Source organism: Geotrypetes seraphini, chromosome 1 (genome assembly GCF_902459505.1).
Source record: "Geotrypetes seraphini chromosome 1, aGeoSer1.1, whole genome shotgun sequence".
Taxonomy (NCBI): domain Eukaryota; kingdom Metazoa; phylum Chordata; class Amphibia; order Gymnophiona; family Dermophiidae; genus Geotrypetes; species Geotrypetes seraphini.
The window spans coordinates 154,944,940-154,965,882 of NC_047084.1; the positions used below are offsets into that span (position 1 = coordinate 154,944,940).

Genomic DNA, 20,943 nt, shown 5'->3' on the forward strand with positions numbered 1-20,943 from the left:
AGAGATAGTGAGCCCACCGAGACAGATAGGGAAAAGTACTTGAAGTGCCTGTATGCAAAGGGCTTTGTAGAACTACAAGTCCGATCCTTTACCCTTATTTAATGTGCTAATATTTACAGTCCAGTACTGAAATCAAATTTGGACTCTGAAACACAATTTTGGAGCTATGAACTGTTCCAGTGCTATGATTATACAAAGTTGAGCCTTTGATGCGACAATCTCTCAGCGTTTTACGAGCGCTATATTTAATTCTATTTTTGAAAGTATTACAAATGAGTAAGTAAACTGTTTTAAATATAGCATATGTGAAATGTGAGGTTCCTTTTGGGATTGCGTGATGTTTTCCTCCTGATATTAAAAGACTGCACCCAGTTTGGTTACGGGTTTTTTTTGGGGGGGGGGTCTTCTTTGGGGCTTTTGCGCGTGTGTGTGTTTGTGTAGGTTATACGCTGGACATTTTTCTAAAACTTCTTGCGCCCCCCCCCCCCCCCTCCAACCTATGTAAGCGAACCTGACTTCCTTGCTTCCATTCTAATTTGCATCGCAGATCCGGTCATTGGCAAGGCAGTGGGGTTGAAGGACTGGACGGCAGCTCTAATCACAGCAGTGGAGCAGTGGAGAAAGTTTCTGTGATGTAGAAGTTGACATTTCTGCATCTGGCAGAAGGCGGAAGATAAATGAACCCCTTCTAAAAATGCTCCAGTACATTTCTATGGCTGAAGAAGTTCCAGCAGCTGGTTAGTGATTGAGGAATTGCAGCTTTCAGAGTGCCTTCCTTCCCCTCTCATCTCTCCTGATGATACACAGAAAGCACACACACATATATGAACACTCAACTCCTCATGTGCAGATACATACGTACATACAATACATACATATATTTACGTGCAAAAGGGCTAGAAAGAATCCCATGAATTGTGCTATGCATTCTTTTACCAGTTTAAATATATTTTATCTTTTACCAGGCATTACTTAAGGTAGTCCCTGCAAAGAAGTGGATAGATGCTTTGGATGACTGTAGGGGATCTTTAGAATTGGGGGGGGGGGGATGTAGGGGGCATTGGGAGAGGATGGTTTTCCAGGCAGGGGGCATGGGAGGGGGTTCTTCTATTCAGGGGAGCATAACAAGGTCAAAGAATGGATTAGGGGCATCGGGAGGAGAGGTTTTAGGGAGCATCAGCTGTTTGGCAGTGGTCCGAGGATGCATTTATGAGCCTTTTGTAAAATGCTTTGCAAATTGTGAATTTCCCAGCTGGTCCATTCATCTTCTGACTTAGTTGACCTACACAAAATTGGACTTGTAGTTTTTCAAAGCACTTACTTTTATCGGGTCAGTTTTTCAAAGGTTCTGTTGTTCGGTGGCTACTGCCAGCTTTGAATATTGACTTGTATATGGCCCATATTACAGCATAAGTTTATTACAGCCTTCTTGAGCCTATAAAAACATTGTTCTACAAACCTGGAAGGTGGCTTAGATTTTCCAGCACTGTCAGTGTTCCCTATGGCTCAGGGGACTAAAAAGAATGGAAATACTGTAGTCCTCCTCAAGGTTGCAAAATGTGGGCCGTATTGCTGCCAGTCAGGAAATAGTTAATGATCTCATTGTTTCCTTTGTCTGGGAGGCAGGCGGTGTGTATGTGTGTAGCATTTTTTTTTTTTCTTCTTCTTCTTCTTTTCTTTTAGTAATTTAGGGGAGGAGGCGAATGTGAATCCCACCCAGTTAGAACGTCTGAGACGGGAGGATTCGAAAGGTCCCCTCCCCCTCTGTCTGACTAGGCAGAGTCTAGACGAGGAAGCTGCAGGATGTGAGCAGCGAAGGGAGCCGGGCTCGCCTGTCCATTAGGCTCGCACATGCCGACACTTTTCTGCCCAAAGCGCAGCCTGTTCCCGGGCCGAAAGAGAAGACGAAAGCGGGACGGATCCGGGTAAAAACAAACAAACACGTTTCCATAGCTTTCCTCCCTGCTGACCTGGGGGACTCGCTCTGTCCTCGGCTGGGATAGTTTGTGCGTATAAAAAATGATGAACTGATCGGAGAACTGGAGTTCCCTCGCATGTTGGCTACCGGTACGTTTGCATTCATTTCCCTGCAAAGCATCCCCGTGTGAAAATGAGAAGCAAGCTAGGGTATTGCGCGTCTAAGCTCTGGAAGTTCTGTACCTTTTTGTAAAAAAGAAATTTTTATTATTGGATTTCTTTTCGAAATAAAACATTAGCAAAAAGAAACGCTGCATTTCCCAAAAGTTATGCTTGTTTATCCCATTCAAATGCGGTATGGAAGAAACTTTCGGTGGGGCAATCAATAGCTTTCCTTCCCGTCCTAAGGGCTCTTATGGGGAATGTCTCGGTTGAGGTTCAGAAGGTAGGGGGGGGGGGTTTCCCGGCTTTATTCTCTCTGGATTTATTTAATTTTCTATACTGTTCTTCCAGGAAAGCTCAGAATGGTTTACAAGAATTTATTCAGGTCCTCAAGCATTTTTCCCTGTCTGTCTCACAATCTCTCTGATGTACCTGGGGCAATGGAGGGATTATGTGACTTGCCCAGGGTTGCAAGGAGCAGCGTGGGTTTGAACCCACAACCCTAGTGTGTTCAGGCTGTAGCTTTAGCCACTGCTCCACTCTCTCCCTTTTTAACCGCTGAAATTGTGGGTTTGAGAATGGGGGACTGCAGTGCCTATTGCTGGGCCCTATTTTCTCCCCAGATTATTGGCTTGGGAGTGGGGGGAGGGGGCTATATTGTTTATTGCTTGGGGGGAAGGAGATTATTTTCATGGCTCTATTTTCTTCAGATTGTTGGTTTGGGAACAGGGTGCTGCATTGATTATTGCTGGTGGGGAACAAGGGAGGAGATATTTTCATAGCTCTGTTCTCTCTGGATTGTTGGTTTGAGAGGGGGGGGCTTATTGATTATTGCTGGGGCTCTGGGAGGAGAGATATTTTCACAACTCTTTCTCTCTGGATTGATGGGGGGAGTGGGGTGTCGTATTGATTGCTGAGGGGGGAAGAGATATTTTCATGGCTCAATTTTCTCTGGATTGTTGGTTTGGGGGTGGGGTGCTGTACTGATTATTTATTACTGAGGTAGAGGGGGGGGGGGGTAGATTTTCAGAGCTCTATTTTGACCTGGCTGTTGGTTTGAGAGTGAAGGGCTATACCAGGGGTGGGCAACTCCGGTCCTTGAGGGCCAGAATCCAGTCGGGTTTTCAGGATTTCCCCACAATGAATATGCATGAGGTCTATTTGCATGCAGTGCTTTCAATGGTGCAGGAGGTCTATTTGCATGCAGTGCTTTCAATGCATATTCATTGGGGAACTCCTGAAAACCCGACTGGATTCTGGCCCTCTAGGACCGGAGTTGCCCACCCCTGAGCTATACTGATTATTGCTGGGGCCCTGGGAGGGGAGATATTTCCACAGCTGCTTTTGTTTCCAGATTGTTGGTTTGGGAGTGGAGTGCTAAATTGATTATTGCTGAGGGGAGGGGGAAATATTTTCATGGCTCAATTTTCTCCAGATTGGTGGTTTGGGGATGAGGTGCTGTATTGATTATTTATTGCTGAGGTAGTGGGGGGGGGGGAGATTTTCAGAACTCTATTTTGTCCTGGCTGTTGGTTTGAGAGTGAGGGACTATACTGATTATTGCTGGGGCCCTGGAAGAGGGGAGGGGGGTGATATTTTCACAACTCTTTTTACTCCAGATTGGTAGTTTGAGAGTGTGATACTACACTGATTATTGCTGGGGAGGGAGATATTTTTACCGCTCTGTTCTATTCAGATTGTTAGCTTGAGAGTAGAGTGGTAAATGTCCTAGAAATGCCTAGAAATGTCCACTTATCTTATTTGCTATCTAATTCGCAATTTCTCCTGGAAATATCCAGCTTTCTTATCTCACTTGTAACAAAAAATTGTTATCCTATTTGTAATATTGCCTAGAAATGTCCACTTATCTTATTTGTTATCTAATTCGCAATTTCTCCTGGAAATATCCAGCTTTCTTTTCTCACTTGTAACAAAAAAATTGTAACTATCCTGGAAATGTCCAGTTAGCTCTTTTGTAATCCGCCTAGAACTGCAAGGTACAGGCGGAATAGAAGTCACGTAATGTAATGTAATGTAAATTGATTATTGCTGGGGGGAGGGGGGAGATATTTTCACAGCTTTGCTCTCTCCAGATTTTTGGTCTGGGAGTTGGGTGCTGTTCTAAGAACTGGTGCTCTTATCACTCCAACCGGAACACATGTTGAATGTGCTTTAGGGCCCGCAGCTGCTTATGGGCCAAATCTTCTTGTTTCCGCTGTGAGCCCTGCATTTTAGTTTTGGCTCTGAAAAATGAACAAGACTAAGAAATTCTCCCCCCCCCCCCCCCCCCAAAGCTTAAAGGTAGAGAAATATGGTTAGACTAACTTCAGCCCCTGGTCTAATGGAGTGTACGACAGCACCATCCTGACAGCCCTGTACTGAGCTGGGGGGTGTGACTCACTCTCTCACTCACAGAAGTAAGCTTCTCAAATAGTGAGTGTGAGTGTGTATATATAGAACGAGCTTTAATACATTTTGAGCTTTTGGAGGCTAACGCCCTTTCTAGAAGTGATGTACCAATGGTGGGGGGGGGGGATAGGAAGGGTGCCATGACTTCTGGGTGCCAGCTTGACAGGGGGGCTATGGTGATGAACCTTTTTCCTTTGCCAGCTACACTACAAATTTGGACCACTTGATTTAAGACCATAGTTGGCCCCTGGCAGCAAATGAAAAGGACACAGCCCAACCTGTAAGCTCCCCCTCCCCCTCTGTTTAGCCCGTTTAGGAAGGGAATTGGCCAGAGTGAAGTATGCCCAGAGCTGAAGCAAGAGTAGTGGGTTCCCTACATGAATTTTCCCCCCTCCCTCAAAATTTTGCTCACTAATCTCAACGATCATGATCTCCACAGAAACATCCTACAAAAATGCAAGATTTAAATATGTGTTGATTTTTTTTTTTTTTTTTTTAAGTTTGGCTTCAGGATCTATTGTTTTGCTTTGACTGTGATTGCTCTTTGCTGCCTCCAAAAGGCTGCTGCCCTAGTCAGCCATCGTGTCTTGCCTAGTGGTTGGGCTGTCCCTGATTACTTTATGTCCTGCATGTCATATCCTGCGCTGGAGACAGACCCCCTTTTATGCCTTTTGTCCTTTCCCAGTCATTTATGTAAGGAAAAAAGTCATGAGAGAAGAGCAGGAATGAAGAATGAGAAACTTCACAACTACTGCGCACATCCATCAAATAAATGCTTTCCCACAGGTTCTAGGCTCAGTTCCCTCTAAACTGAGTGGAACTCCACCAATTGCATTGCTGCCAGTAGGGGGTGGTGCAGGTTCCATGGAGTCCTGCAGAACTCGCCTGTCGCTCACTATTGAAAAGGTGATAGTGAAACAGCACTCCTACAAAAATAGAAGGTTGTGGAGCCTCACTCGACCAATTTAGCCCCCAAACTCACTTCACTTGCAAAAATATCTCAAATCAATATACAGTATAGAAAAACTCTTTAATGTGAAAAAAGAAGGAAAAAGCCTCAGAACCCCATCGGGAGCATAGACCCGTTCTCTGATCAGGCAAGGTAATAACTTCATAGGCACAAAATAACCTCCTTCACTTTTAGCGCTCTACATTTTAAATTTAAATTTTTAAATTGCTTGAACATTCAATTTTGTTACCGTGCAAAACTTTTTAAAACTTTCAAAATTCCAGTCCTCAGAATTTGGATTGAAATAATTGAAGACTTGGGCATTTTTGATAGGACATCTAAGTCTGAGTTTGGACACTGGGAAAGATGTCCAAAAATCCAGTAGAGAAAATATCCATTTTCGCAACCAAGAGACATCTATCTTTTTTTTTTTTTTTTCTAATGACCTATCTAGATGTTTTAGCTCCTAGTATATCTTTTTTGGCCATTTTCAAATATGAGAACATCCAAATGAAAAACGCATAGGACCTACAAGTAGCCAGCATAGGACCTACAAGTTGCCAGCATTCTTAGCAAACTGACCACACAGACATCTGACAGAGCAGAGGGCACTCTAGGGGGTCCTGCACTGAATGCCAAATTAAAAAGTCTCAGGTACACATCTTACCATAAGAATGGCCTTACTGGATCAGACCAATGGTCCATCTAGCCCAGTATCCCGTCTTCACGGAGGCCAATCCAAATAGTAGCAGCATTCCATGCCACCGATCCAGGGCAAGCAGTGGCTTCTCCCATGTCTGTCTCAACAGTAGTTTATGGACTTTTCCTCCAGGAACTTCTCCATAACCTGCTTACATTATGTAGTGAGCCCTCCAAAACCTACCCCAGACTTATTGTAACTACCTGTACACCACGATAGTCCTTATGCAAGCAGATGTCATCTTTATGTAAGTTCTGTATGGTTTATGGCTTATTAATTTATATTCTACCTTTATCCAAGGCACATAACAAAATAACATAATTTTTTTAAAAACCAGACAAAAATATTATACTTTAAACAGCAAAATATAAAGAAGTGAAAATGCTGAAGCTTCAGTAGATTTTGGGTGAGTTTTGGAGGGCTCAGCATACAATATAAGCAGGTTATGATGAAGTGTACCTGGGACTTTTTCATGTGACGTTCACTGCAGTACCCCCTAGGGTACCCCTCTGCTCTGCTGAGCTGTGTCTATGTGGACATCTGAAGCTGTAACACAGCCTGGAATGTACTGTTTCTTTCACATCTTTGGGTGGCAGGAGGGGGGTCAGTGACCACTGGGAGAGTAAGGAAGGTCATGCTTTAGCCCACCACTTTGGGCACCTTTCAGCCCTTATTCATTTTTAAAACAGGTCTAGCCCTAGACATTTTGTAAAAATTTCAATTATCGGTGCGAAACATCCACGTGCTAAGCCCGCCCAAATCCCACCCATAACACACCTCCAACATGCCCCCTTGAGATTCAGATGCACTGCAGACAAAAAGCCTCTAGAAAGCCTGTTTCAAAAATGGTAACTTGGACGTTTTGGGGAGAAAAACGTTCAAATGCAACTTTATACCATTTAATTCTATTTTTGAAAGTATTACAAATGAATAAGTAAACTGTTTAAAATATAACATTTTTTGAAATGTGAGGGTCTTTTTGGGACTGTGCGATATTTGCCTCCAAATATTAAAAGACTGCCCCCCAGTTTGTTGTTTTGTTTTGTTTTTTGTTTAGTTTTGGCTTGTCTTGGGGATTGTTTTTTTTTTTAATGTATGTAATATGCTGAGTATTTTTCTAAATTTTCTAGCACTCCCAAACTCAAGTGTCACCCCTCCCCCCCTTCTTATTAAACTGCGATAGCGGTTATTAGCGCAGGGAGCCACACTTTCTCCCGACACTTTATGAGCGTTGGGAACACAATGCAGCTCCCTGCGCTAATAACCGCTATCGCAGTTTAGTAAAAGCGGGCTTATGGCATTTAATTCTATTTTTGAAAGTATTACAAATGAATAAGTAAACTGACAATTGGAAATTTTTTGGATGTCTTTCTGTTTTGAAAATAAGCCCCTTCGCTTTTAACTGCAGAACATTGATATTTATCAAGTTGCACTAGAGGTTTTTAGCGTGAGCCAGCGCAGTAAATGCTCCGACGCTCTTAGAATTCCTAGGAGCATCAGAGCACTTACTTTGCCAACCGTGCTAAAAAATCTTTAGCGCAGCTTGACAAAAGGGTGTGGGGGGGGGGGATAAGCTTTCAATTATTTCAAGTTTGGAGGACTGGAATTTTGAAAGTTTAAAAAGTTTTGCACGGAAACATAATTGAATTTTCAAGTGATTTAAAACTTAAATTTTTAAACGTAGAGAGCTAAAATAAAGGAGGCTTTTGTACCTATGAACGGGTCTATGCGCCTGACAGGATTCTGAGGCTTTTTCCTCCTATTTTCACATTACAGAGTTTGTATATATTTGAGATTTTTTTGTAAATGGAGTAAGTTTAGGGGTTAAATAGTGAAACAGCACCCCCATAGGATACTATGAACGTACATTGTCTTATCAGGCCACCCTCTGGGATAAAGACTTTAAACAATTATTCTTTATTTCCATGTCATATTTGGACTTTAGAAGGCATTTGAAGACTTATTTGTTTTCTAGATTTCTGGGTAATTAATTTCTTCAGATTCTCATATGGTCCTTTGATCAAGGTGCACTACGCGTTTTAGCGTGCACTAAATATTAGCGAGTGCTAAACGCTTAAGCATCCATGGACTTATAATGGGCGCGTTAGCGTTTAGTGTGTGTGTATATTTAGCGCATGCAAAAGAGGGGGGGGGTTAGACTAATTTTTTTGGTAAACCGCATAGATGTTCACAGTTATGCGGTCTATAAGTTGATTTTATGTTATGTTATGTTATGACTGTAGGTCAGGGGTGTCAAAGTCCCTCCTTGAGGGCCGCAATCCAGTCGGGTTTTCAGGATTTCCCCAATGAATATGCATGAGATCTATGGGCATGCACCGCTTTCAATGCATATTCATTGGGGAAATCCTGAAAACCCAACTGGATTACGACCCTTGAGGAAGGACTTTGACACCCCTGCTGTAGGTGGAGGTTCTTCACCTACAGTCCTGCCAGTTAGGGGCGCTGTTTTGTTATCACGTTTTCTTTTTTTTTTTTTTTTTATAAATCTTTATTGATTTTTAAACTTTGACAATGCAATACAATTATCTGAACATAAATATTTCATAAAACGCATTATTAAACATACAATTTATACTTAGAACAATCATTATCTCCCCCCTTACCAAATTACTACAATAAGACAAATTATGTAATTATAATATTATAATTAAGTATTTTAATAAACAAAATATATTTCCCTCCCTCCCCTGGATGTGTAAGGAATTCTACCAACCTAAAAAATAAATAAATAAATACATTACAATTATTTTTGATGTTACAAATATAGATAGGACTCTGAAGCCGTCGGCACAATGCGCGGCAGCGGCAAAGAAAGCAAACAGAATGTTAGGCATGATAAAGAAAGGAATCACGAGTAGATCGGAGAAAGTCATAATACCGCTTTATAGAGCAATGGTCAGACCACACTTGGAATACTGTGTCCAACATTGGTCTCCCAACCTAAAGAAGGATATAAAACTGTTGGAGAGGGTGCAGAGACGAGGAACGAAGTTAATAAGAGGTATGGAGAACTTGGAATATGAGGAACGACTCAAGAAACTGGGACTGTTCTCCCTTGAGAAGAGGAGGCTGCGAGGGGACATGATCGAGACGTTCAAAATGCTGAAAGGCATCGATAAAATAGAGCAGGAAAATAAATTATTTACATTGTCCAACGCGACACGGACAAGAGGACATGGTTTGAAGCTAAGGGGGGACAAGTCCAGGACAAATGTCAGGAAGTTCTGTTTTACGCAGCGAGTGGTAGACGCCTGGAATGCTCTCCCAAAGGAGGTTATTAAAGAATCCACTGTGCTGGGATTCAAAGGCAAATTAGATGCACATCTCCTTATGAGAGGCATAGAGGGATATGGGTGACTAAAACTACATCAGGTGTATACCTGACTGGGCCTCCGCGTGTGCGGATCGCCGGACTCGATGGACCATGGGTCTGATCCGGAGATGGCAGTTCTTATGTTCTTATGTAGTCAATGGACTCCACACTCTATTAAATATATTGGTGAACCCCAAACACTCTGCATTCATTTTTTCATATTTATACGTGGTACAAACATTTGTCCACCAAAACGTGTAATTTAGTCTGCCATACCTCTTCCAATTATGTGTGATCAATTGGATAGCTATTCCCGTCATTATCATAAAAAGTTGACTTTTATATTTATCCAAAGAAGGCTTGACATGTAAAAGCGTACCACAGGTTATGGCTTCATTTTCAATTTTCAATAGCAAGAGAGAGGCAGGCTCTGCAGGAGGACTCCCACTCAGCTTAGAGCAAACCCTGTGCAGGGCCATATTTTGGATTTTTGTAGGTACTTGGAGGGCCTCAGAAAAAAAGAGTTAATGTCTTATTACGATTTTGCATGAGGTAAAACTCTTTATAGTTTATAAATTTTTCCTATTGGCTAAGTCTTAATAACAATACTGTCATTTATAGCTAAAGAGACATATGACCAAGAAACTGTTTTATTTTGCTTTGGTGATTATGATAAACATACCGAGGGCCTCAAAATAGTACCTGGCGGGCCGCATGTGGACCCCGGGCCGCGAGTTTGAGACCACTGGCTTAGAGGGAACAATGGTTCTCTGTTTTATGCAATCCACCTCGTTTCTTACCCTGGGAAATAGCAGAATAGCAAATGAACATAATAAACCTGGGAATATTTTGGGTTAATGAAAACCTGACCAAAAGTCAAATTATTTTAGTGCAAATTAGAGAGTTAATGTGTTCTTTAGTTATATTTATTTATTCAATTTTCCCTACCATTCTTCCAGAGGAGCTCAGAACGATTTGAATGAATTTATTTAGGTACTCCAGCATTTTCCCCTGTCTGTCCCGGCGTGCTCACAATCTATCTAATGTGCCTGGGGCAAAGGGGGGGGGGATTAAGTGGCTTGCCCAGAGTCAGAAAGAGCAGCTGGGTTTGAACCTATAACCTCAGGGTGCTGAGGCTGTAGCTTTAACCATTGCACCACACATTTCAAATTATTGTACTTTTGAATTTAGGTTTTCAGGTTCTGCTTTTTAATGATACTCAGGCCCCCTTGCAATAATTAGCCAATGACTCCCAAACATCCGTAAAAGTCCTGTCCAGGGAGGGTGGGGGGAGGGGAAGGGTGTGAAATTGGAATTTGATTTAGGGTTTTTATGAATAGTTTCATTAAGGTTTAATTTTATTCGTATATCAGATGGGAGGGTGGAAATAATTTAATTGCATGTTAACGTTAGTAAATCACATTGTGCGTGTTTTATAATAGTCTAAAGCGCGCGAGGACAAAGGCGCGCCGACAACCGAGCGCGGACAACTGAGCGCAGGACTTCATCGCGCCGAAGAAAAACCGTATTTTAAAGGGCTCCGACAGGGGGTGTTGGTGGGGAAACCCCCCCACACACACACACACTTTACTTAATAGAGATCGCGCTGGCGTTGTGGGGGGTTTTGGGGGTTGTAACCCCCCTCATTATACTGGAAACTTAACTTTTTTCCTGTTTTTTAGGGAAAAAGTTAAGTTTTCAGTATAATGTGGGGGGGTTACACTCCCACAAACCCCCAACATGGCAGCGTGAGGCAGCACGATCCCTATTAAGTAAAGTAGGGGGGTTCCCCCCACACCTCCCATCAGAGCCCTTTAAAATACGGGTTTTCTTCGGCGCGATTAAGCCCTGCGCTCAGTTGTCCGCACTCGGTTGTCGGCGCGCTTTTGACCCGTCACCTTTATAATATCCTTATCTGTGAATCCGTTGTTGCATAATTGTAGTTGACTAACTTAATAAAGAAATTTAAACAATGATACTCAGGCCCTTATTCCCAAACACATGCAGAGCCCTCACTCCAAATGGGATGTGCACGGAATAATGCGGGTTTTCCACGTTAAAAACCCGGGACAAGTTCACAAATAGCAGCCTCAATTCTTTGCCTAATGTTTCTGGCCATAGATCCAGGACCCTGAACATATGCCTTTGTTTTGTTTCTAAGGTAGTCTGAGGCTCTTATCTCCTTACTGTCTGAGATCCATTATATCAAGGACGGGAAGCATTCCTCCACAGGCTGCAGATAGCCAGAGGATTTTTCTGCTCCGCTCTTTTTTTTTTTTTTTTTTTTTTTGCCGGGAGTTTGTTTTCACAACGGATGGTTAATTACAGAGATACCGAACGCCTGATCTAAGCTGCTGAAACAGTCCCGAGGCCTGATTCGGACTGCTTGCACAGTCATTTGTTGTTTTGTCTCTTGATGTTAGTCCCTGAAATCGTCCTCACTGTCTGTCCATTACACCAGCTCAAGATAATGTTGACCATTTGTGGAGACAGACAGTCTGGATGGAACAGGTGAACTCATCTGCTCTTCACTGTAGATCAGGGGTCTGACGGGGACAAGCCCAGCCGGCTATGTTTTCAGGATCTCCACAATGAATGTGCGTGAGATAAATTGGTTCATAGACAACCCCGCGAAAGACAAAGGCGCGCGCCGAAGAAAATTACAGTTTTTAGGGGCTCCGACAGGGGTTTTTGTTGGGGAGCCTCCCCCAGTTTACTTAATAGAGATCGCGCCGGCGTTGTGGGGGTTTTGGGGGGGTTGTAACCCTCCATATTTTACTGTAAACTTAACTTTTTCCCTAAAAACAGGGAAAAAGTGAAGTTTTCTGTAAAATGTGGGGGGTTATAACCCCCCACAACGCCCCCACAAAGCGGCGCGATCTCTATTAAGTAAAGTGGAGGGGTTACCCCCCCCACGCCCCCTCCCGTCGGAGCCCTAAAAACAGTAATTTTCTACGGCGCGCGCCTCCACGCTGCACTCATTTGTCTGTGCGCGCCTTTGTCCTGGCGCGCTTTTGACCTGACACCGATAAATTGGCATGTCCTATCGCCACTGTATGCAAATCTATCTCATGTATATTCATTCTGAAGATCCTGATTTGCGTACAGTGGAGGGAGGGCATGCCAATTTATCTCATGCATATTTATTATGGAATTCTGACAACCTGACTGGCTGGGCTGAGACCCACTGCTGTAGACGCAGTTTCTTGGCAAAGAAAAGAACTGGAATAAAAAAACTTTTGCACTTGGACTTTTCTTAAAAAAAAAAAAAAAAATCCCCCTGTACATTGTGCAGATGAAACTTGGTGTCTGTTCTGAATCTGTGTCAGATCTATTTATGGGCCATGTCAACATATAGCGATCCCCATGAGCACAAAGGTTTCTAAATGAAACACGATATTAAACTATATTACTCTATTTGGAATGGGGAGGGGGGGGCCTTTGGGGTTCTAATTGTGTAGATTTGTGACTATAACCATGCATACATACCGGTAGTTGTATATATATAGCAGATATACTGTAGTTATGAATTCGCTGCAATTGTAGCCAGAGCCTGAAGCACAGCATCAGGCAAGAGGAGTAGAAGCAGCAAGGGAGAAAAGCAGTTTTAGAAGCAAAAACGAGCAGAGGAGGGAGACAGAGGAGAGCAGGAGGCTAGGGGCTGGGCGAGAGTTAGCTCCGCCCACCCCCACCGCGTCAGAGGAGTCAGCACCCGAACCCCCCATAAAAGGGGGCGGAGCCAACGGCGAACGTGGTGCACAGCATCAGGCAAGAGGAGTAGAAGCAGCAAGGGAGAAAAGCAGTTTTAGAAGCAAAAACGAGCAGAGGAGGGAGACAGAGGAGAGCAGGAGGCTAGGGGCTGGGCGAGAGTTAGCTCCGCCCACCCCCACCGCGTCAGAGGAGTCAGCACCCGAACCCCCCATAAAAGGGGGCGGAGCCAACGGCGAACGTGGTGCACAGCATCAGGCAAGAGGAGTAGAAGCAGCAAGGGAGAAAAGCAGTTTTAGAAGCAAAAACGAGCAGAGGAGGGAGACAGAGGAGAGCAGGAGGCTAGGGGCTGGGCGAGAGTTAGCTCCGCCCACCCCCACCGCGTCAGAGGAGTCAGCACCCGAACCCCCCATAAAAGGGGGCGGAGCCAACGGCGAACGTGGTGCACAGCATCAGGCAAGAGGAGTAGAAGCAGCAAGGGAGAAAAGCAGTTTTAGAAGCAAAAACGAGCAGAGGAGGGAGACAGAGGAGAGCAGGAGGCTAGGGGCTGGGCGAGAGTTAGCTCCGCCCACCCCCACCGCGTCAGAGGAGTCAGCACCCGAACCCCCCATAAAAGGGGGCGGAGCCAACGGCGAACGTGGTGCACAGCATCAGGCAAGAGGAGTAGAAGCAGCAAGGGAGAAAAGCAGTTTTAGAAGCAAAAACGAGCAGAGGAGGGAGACAGAGGAGAGCAGGAGGCTAGGGGCTGGGCGAGAGTTAGCTCCGCCCACCCCCACCGCGTCAGAGGAGTCAGCACCCGAACCCCCCATAAAAGGGGGCGGAGCCAACGGCGAACGTGGTGCACAGCATCAGGCAAGAGGAGTAGAAGCAGCAAGGGAGAAAAGCAGTTTTAGAAGCAAAAACGAGCAGAGGAGGGAGACAGAGGAGAGCAGGAGGCTAGGGGCTGGGCGAGAGTTAGCTCCGCCCACCCCCACCGCGTCAGAGGAGTCAGCACCCGAACCCCCCATAAAAGGGGGCGGAGCCAACGGCGAACGTGGTGCACAGCATCAGGCAAGAGGAGTAGAAGCAGCAAGGGAGAAAAGCAGTTTTAGAAGCAAAAACGAGCAGAGGAGGGAGACAGAGGAGAGCAGGAGGCTAGGGGCTGGGCGAGAGTTAGCTCCGCCCACCCCCACCGCGTCAGAGGAGTCAGCACCCGAACCCCCCATAAAAGGGGGCGGAGCCAACGGCGCACAGCCGTTAGGCGCGCGGCGAAGGCGAGCGGCAAAGGCGCTCGCCTTAGCGAGAGCGCCTTTGCGAAGGGCCTCAAGAAGGGCCAAGTCACTACACCCAAGAGCACAGGGAAGGACTGAAAGGTGAGGAAGTGGCAAGCAGCGCAGAAGAGACGAACACACAAGCAGCAGTAAGGTAAGGAAGAGAAAAGACAACACACACAAGAAAGCAGCAAGGCAAGAAGCAGATACAGAAGGAACAACCACACACAAGCAAAAGTTAGGCAAGGTTGTGCAAAGGCACCAGGCACAGAAAGAACAATCACACAAACAAAAGTAAGGAAAGGTAGAGCGTAGGCAGTCCATACAAAGGCAGAAGGCAGTAAAGCAAGAAGCAGGTGCAGAAGGAAGCAGGCACCGAAGGAACACGTAAACTTATCTGTTTTCTTAAAGTAGTAACCCCGATGGAAGCAGAAGGTAACCAGAAGATGAGCTTTCCAGTGTTCTGCGCGGACTGTCATATGTATGACTACCTCCCCTCGGGGAGACAGTCATACGTATGCAGTCGGTGTCAGGAGCTGAAAAGCTTGAAGAAAGAAGTCAAGCGACTTGAGGACAAGATACAGGAGCTAGAAGGACTTTACACCACGGAGGACCCTACCAGGGCATTTGAAGACTTCAGGAGTGAGAAACACATCGAGAAGGAAGTCAGGGAACTCGAGGAATTCATTGAGGAAGCATACAGGAGGAGGGTGGAAGAGAACGAACTCCAGATGAGAGATGATGCAACACCAACTTGGAAGGGGGAGCAAGAAGCAGATGACCTCAAAGAAGACACCCACAGAAGAATACCACACGAGGGGGAAGAATTGGCTAGTCGATGCCCAGAAGAAGAGAGAGCTAAGCACACCGAGGACATTGACCTGAGACCGATAAGAAAATTGAAGAAGGGAAAGTCAGCGATCCTGGTGGGAGACTCGATATTGAGGCATGTAGACAGCCACATAGCAGGAGGAAGAGAGGATCGACTGGTGACCTGCCTCCCAGGAGCGAGAACCAAGGACATCGTGGACAAAATTGAGAAGGTCTTGGAAGGAGCAGAGACGGAAGAGACCGCAGTAATGATCCACATCGGGACGAATGATGTCAGCAGGAGAGACTACAGAAGAGGCACGCTGATAGAACAGTTCAAGATTCTAGGAAGGAAACTGAAGATGAGGACCCAGAAGATAGCATTCTCAGAGATCCTACCGGTACCGAGGGCAGATGTGAAAAGGCAGGAAGAACTACAATCAATAAATGCATGGATGAGGAGATGGTGTGAGGAAGAAGGGTTCCACTTCGTGAGGAACTGGACAACGTTCTGGGGCAAGAGCAAGCTCTACAGGAGAGATGGACTGCACCTGAGCGTGGCGGGAACAAGACTTCTAGCAAACAACGTCAAGAGAGGAATAGAACAGGCTTTAAACTAAGAGAAAGGGGAAAGCCGACAGTCGACCTAGCGTCGATGATTCGGAAGAAGGTATCCCGTGAAGATACTAAGGGGAAAAAAGGCAGGGAAGAAACAAGAGACAAATTACAGGAGTCAACTAACCCAGAAGAGGAGGTTAGAAAGATTGTAGCAAAAGAGAAGACACCAAAGACTGAAGCACAGGGAAAAGAAATGAAGACAACAAAATGCCAGGATCTAAACTGCATATATACTAATGCAAGGAGTTTAAGAAACAAAATGGGGGAGCTAGAAGCCATGGCCAATGCAGAGGACATAGACATCATTGGAATCTCTGAAACGTGGTGGAATGAGGAAAACAAATGGGATACAGCACTGCCGGGGTACAAGCTCTATCGCCGGGATAGGTCAGGTCAGAAAGGAGGAGGAATAGCCCTATACGTAAAAGAAAGCATACAATCGACTAGAATGGACACAGCGGAGATGATCAACAAACTGGAATCGCTATGGGTTAAAATACCGGGTAGGAAAGGGCATGAAATAAAGATGGGCCTATACTATCGTCCACCCGGGCAAACCGGAGATAGCGATAAAGAAATGGATGCCGAGATGAAGCGAGAATGCAAAAGTGGTTACACAGTTGTTATGGGAGACTTCAACTATCCTGGGATAGACTGGAGTCTTGGAAGCTCAAGATGCGCTAGGGAGACAGAATTCCTGGAGGCTATACAAGATTGCTTCATGGAGCAGCTTGTTAGAGAACCGACGAGAGGAAATGCCACTCTGGATTTAATCCTAAATGGACTAAGGGGACCTGCAAAGGAAGTGGAAGTAGTGGGACCGTTGGGAAACAGTGATCATAATATGATCAAGTTCAAGGTTGAAGTAGGCATACCGAACGGAAAGAGAACCATAGTGACATCTTTCAACTTCAGGAAAGGAAACTATGAAGCAATGAGGGAAATGGTAAGGAAGAAACTTAGGAACACTTCCAAAAAATGGCAAACAGTAGAACATGCCTGGTCTTTTTTCAAAGACACAGTGAGCGAGGCACAAAATCTGCACATCCCCAGATTCAGAAAGGGGTGCAAAAAGGGTCGAACAAAAGACCCAGTATGGATGACTAAAATAGTGAAGGAAGCGATAGGCAATAAGAAAAATTCATTCAGGGAATGGAAAAAGGACAAAACTGAAGGGAACCAGAAGGAGCACAGGAAGTATCAAAAAGAATGTCACCGTGTGGTTCGAAAAGCCAAAAGAGAGTATGAAGAGAGGCTAGCCAGGGAGGCACGAAATTTCAAACCGTTCTTCAGATATGTTAAAGGGAAACAGCCAGCTAGGGAGGAGGTAGGACCGCTGGACGAAGGAGACAGGAAGGGAGCGGTGAAGGAGGAGAAAGAAGTCGCAGAAAGACTCAACATGTTCTTTTCGTCTGTATTTACAAACGAAGACACAACCAACATACCGGAACCTGAACAAATATTCAATGGAAATCAAGCAGAAAAATTAACATCCATGGAAGTGAGCCTTGATGATGTACACAGGCAGATAGAAAAACTTAAAACTGACAAATCCCCGGGTCCGGACGGAATCCATCCCAGGGTTCTGAAGGAATTAAAGGAGGAGATAGCGGAACTACTGCAGCAAATTTGCAACCTATCCTTGAAAACAGGCATGATCCCGGAGGATTGGAAGATAGCCAATGTCACGCCCATCTTTAAAAAGGGATCAAGAGGTGACCCGGGAAACTACAGACCAGTGAGTTTGACTTCGGTTCCGGGGAAACTGACGGAAGCACTGATTAAAGAACACATCGATGAACATCTGGAAAGAAACGAACTTTTGAAAACAACCCAACATGGTTTCTGCAGGGGGAGATCGTGCCTAACGAACTTATTGCACTTCTTCGAAGGAATTAACAAACGGATGGACAGAGGAGACCCCATAGACATCATATACCTTGATTTCCAAAAAGCCTTTGACAAGGTGCCTCACGAACGTCTACTCCGGAAACTGAAGAACCATGGAGTGGACGGAGACGTACATAGATGGATCAGAAACTGGTTGGCGGGTAGGAAACAGAGGGTAGGGGTGAAGGGCCACTACTCGGACTGGATGGGGGTCACGAGTGGTGTTCCGCAGGGCTCAGTGCTCGGGCCGCTGCTATTTAATATATTCATAAATGATCTAGAAACAGGCACGAAGTGTGAGATAATAAAATTTGCGGACGATACAAAACTATTTAGTGGAGCTGGGACTAAAGAGGAATGCGAAGAATTGCAAAGGGACTTGAACAAATTGGGGGAATGGGCGGCGAGATGGCAGATGAAGTTCAACGTTGAGAAATGTAAAGTATTGCATGTTGGAAACAGAAACCCGAGGTACAACTATACGATGGGAGGGATATTATTGAATGAGAGCAACCAAGAAAGGGACTTGGGGGTAATGGTGGACATGACAATGAAGCCGACGGCACAGTGCGCAACAGCCGCTAAGAAAGCAAATAGAATGCTAGGCATAATCAAGAAGGGTATTACAACAAGGACAAAAGAAGTTATCCTGCCATTGTATCGGGCGATGGTGCGCCCGCATCTGGAATACTGCGTCCAATATTGGTCTCCGTACCTTAGGAAGGATATGGCGTTACTCGAGAGGGTTCAGAGGAGAGCGACACGCTTGATAAAAGGGATGGAAAACCTCTCATACGCTGAGAGATTGGAGAAACTGGGTCTCTTTTCCCTGGAGAAGAGGAGACTTAGAGGGGATATGATAGAGACTTATAAGATCATGAAGGGCATAGAGAGAGTAGAGAAGGACAGATTCTTCAAACTTTCGAAAAATAAAAGAACAAGAGGACACTTGGAAAAGTTGAAAGGGGACAGATTTAAAACGAATGCTAGGAAGTTCTTCTTTACCCAACGAGTGGTGGACACCTGGAATGCGCTTCCAGAGGGAGTAATAGGGCAGAGTACAGTACAGGGGTTTAAGAAAGGATTGGACAATTTCCTGCTGGAAAAGGGGATAGAGGGGTATAAATAGAGGATTACTGCACAGGTCCTGGACCTGTTGGGCCGCCGCGTGAGCGGACTGCTGGGCATGATGGACCTCAGGTCTGACCCAGCAGAGGCATTGCTTATGTTCTTATGTTCTTATGTTCAGTACAGAACACCGCTTCAAGGTTAGGTAGGGGGAAGGACCGAGAGAGAGTGGGGGAAGAATTGGGGCCCAGGAAAGGATTCGCAGTCTGGGCTGAGTTTTGATCCCAATCCTCTCCTGGCAATCGCTTTCATTTTCCATAGAGGAGGCAGGATGCTGGTGTACTGTTTGTATGCTTTATTCGCAACTAGAGAATGACACGTGGACGGATTTTTCCCCGTCCCCGCGGGAACTCCTTTTTCCGTCCCGTCCCCGCCAGTTCTTTTCCTGTCCCTGCCTCATTCCTGCAAGCTCTTTCCTCATCTGCACAAGCCTCAAACACTTTAAAATCATAAGTAGCAACATTCTAGAGCTCAGATTGTGATGTCATAATGCCTCATTCCACCAATGCCTAAGCTCTGTCCTCATCTGCACAAGCCTCAAACACTTATCATAATGCCTCATTCCACCAATGCCTAAGCTCCGTCCTCATCTGCACAAGCCTCAAACACTTTCAAATCCTAAGTAGCAACATTCTAGAGCTCAGATTGTGATGTCATAATGCCTCATTCCACCAATGCCTAAGCTCTGTCCTCATCTGCACAAGCCTCAAACACTTATCATAATGCCTCATTCCACCAATGCCTAAGCTCTGCCTTCATCTGCACAAGCCTCAAACACTTTAAAATCATAAGTGTTCGAGGCTTGTGCGGTTAAGGCAGAGCTTACGGGAATAGGGAAGGGACAAGAACCGTGACAAAACTCACGGGGATGGGACGGGGAAATTAAGTTCCTGCGGGGACAAATTTGTCCTCGTGCCATTCTCTATTCACAAACTTCAGGTGAATGCTTCCCCAAGGGCTTCATACTAGCATCTATCATACAGCCTCTCTTGCATAACTTAATCCAAAGCAAAATTTCTAGCAGACAATGCATATTCCTTTAATTACAGCTGTTCTGGTTCTCCATGGTACAGACTACAGCCTATGACTTTATTTTTTTTTTTTTGTCATAAACTTTGGTATCACTTTCTCACTTATTGACTGCAGATCCTGGCTTGTTTGTCTCTATATATTACAAATCTTAGCCTCTCAATGTTCTTCTATTAAAAGGTTATATCTTCGGTTTCTGATTTAGTTACTTTCCCAGAAAACATGCAGCTCTTTGACACAAACTTAAAGCAGGGTATACAGTAAACCCCCGCGACTTTGCGGTTCGCGAATCACGGACTCAGTAATTTGCGGTATTTTCCAACCGCCTCTTCCTGGTACTAAAGTCAGGCTGCACCAATCAGGAGCTATCTAGTGTGTCAAAGCAGCTCCTGATTGGTGCAGCCTGCCTTTAGTACCAGGAAGAGGCGGTTGGAAAATACCGAGAATGATTTTCAGCACCCGCCGGCGCCCCAGCTGCCCTCTCCTGCCTTCGATCAGCTCCTAAACCGCATTCGCGGTTTTTCAAAATTCACGGGTGTTCCTGGAACAGAACCCCCCCCCACGAATTTCGGGGGAGTACTGTATTTCTAATGGTGACGGGACAAAACCGCGTGAGACAAACATGCGCTGACATTTGAGAGCGGACAACTGAGAGCCGTATTCCAGTCGGGTTTTCAGAATTCCCCCAATGAATATGCATGAGATCTATTTGCATGCAACTGCTTTCACTGCGTATTCAGTGGGGAAATCCTGAAAACCCAACTGGAATACGGCTCTCGAGGACCGGAGTTCCCTACCCCTGCTGTAAATAGTCAGAAATCTTAATTTAATGGGTAATGAATTCTAAGCCTTTGCAGCTTGATAAGCAAAAGATGAGGCAAAAGTTTTAAACTTCCTAGCTTCTATTTTTTTGTATCCACTTAGAACAGGGGTCTCAAAGTCCTCTCCTTGAGGGCCGCAATCCAGTTGGGTTTTCAGGATTTCCCCAATGAATAGGCATGAGATCTATGTGCATGCACTGCTTTCAATGCATATTCAT

At 45.1% G+C, this 20,943-nt stretch overlaps 1 protein-coding gene across 1 annotated transcript in view; it reads left to right on the forward strand.

Annotated features, from left to right (window-relative positions):
- Positions 1 to 1,712: 1,712 nt before the first annotated feature.
- Positions 1,713 to 20,943, forward strand: part of EDNRA (endothelin receptor type A) — a 143,614-nt gene continuing 124,383 nt past the window's right edge. Inside the window, exon 1 of the mRNA XM_033940284.1 lies at positions 1,713 to 2,067. The gene's annotated coding sequence lies outside the window, so the exon portion shown is untranslated. The remainder of the gene's footprint in view (positions 2,068 to 20,943) is intronic.